This window comes from Lathyrus oleraceus, chromosome 4 (genome assembly GCF_024323335.1).
Source record: "Lathyrus oleraceus cultivar Zhongwan6 chromosome 4, CAAS_Psat_ZW6_1.0, whole genome shotgun sequence".
Lineage (NCBI taxonomy): Eukaryota > Viridiplantae > Streptophyta > Magnoliopsida > Fabales > Fabaceae > Lathyrus > Lathyrus oleraceus.
The window spans coordinates 289108712-289109730 of record NC_066582.1 but is presented as its reverse complement, the minus strand read 5'-3'; the positions used below and the strand labels follow the sequence as shown (position 1 = coordinate 289109730).

At 42.9% G+C, this 1019-nt stretch overlaps 1 non-coding gene across 1 annotated transcript; it reads right to left on the bottom strand.

Moving 5' to 3' along the window:
* Window positions 1-213: 213 nt before the first annotated feature.
* LOC127077512 (small nucleolar RNA R71) lies at window positions 214-320 on the bottom strand. Its single transcript, XR_007787311.1, has one exon. It is a non-coding gene; the product is annotated as a small nucleolar RNA R71 (small nucleolar RNA).
* Between the last annotated feature and the right edge of the window lie 699 nt (window positions 321-1019).

Here is a 1019-nt window from a genome sequence, read left to right as displayed (position 1 = left end):
CCTAATGAGCATTTGACCAAGTTTGTGCAGTACGCAGACACTGTGAAGGCGAATGGTGTATCTCAAGATGCGATAAGACTATGCCTCTTTCCTTTCTCACTAAGAGACAAAGCTTGGGTTTGGTTGCAATCCTTGCCATCCAACTCAGTTACAACATGGTAAGAACTGAAGAACGTTTTCTTATCCCGATATTTTCCGCCAAGCAAAATTGCTATGCTGAGAGCTCAAATCAACGGATTTCGACAAAAATATGTAGAATCTTTGTACGACGCATGGGAGAGATACAAAGACATGATGAGGATATGTCCATATCACGGTCTCGAAGACTGGGTGATCATTCACACATTTTACAATGGACTTCTATATAACACAAGACTGACAGTAGACGCTGCCGCAGGCGGCGCATTTATGGACAAGCCATACAACGAAGCCTATCAACTCATTAAAAACATGGCGCAAAACCATTACTAATGGGGAGGTGAAAGAACTCCAGTAGAAAAGTCCCAAACAAAAAGTGGAATGTACGAAATCAGTAGCCTTGACCACGTCCATGCAAAGGTAGATGCCCTTGTTCAAAAGTTAGACAACTTAACCATACCACCCGCAGCCACCGTGGCTGTCGTGACTCCAAACTATGAATTATGTGGAACCCCTAGACACACTGCACCAGAATGTCATATATTAGCAAGAGTCCCAACCGATCAAGTGAATTACGCACAAGGAAATCCTTATTCGAATACCTACAACCCAGGTTGGAAAAATCATCCTAACTTTTCGTATAAGAATAACAACGCCCTGTATGCACCTGGCCAAGCACCCGTTGTTCCTCCTGGATATCAAAAGCTAGCTAATAATGCTCCTAACATGCCTAGGAAGTCCAACCTTGAACTAATGATGGAAAGCTTCATAGCTACCCAAGCTCAAACAAACAAAGACTTCTTGAACCAAAACATACATACTAGCGAGCAACTTAAACAACTAGCGAGCAAAGTAGACGCCTTAGCCACCCACAACAAAAT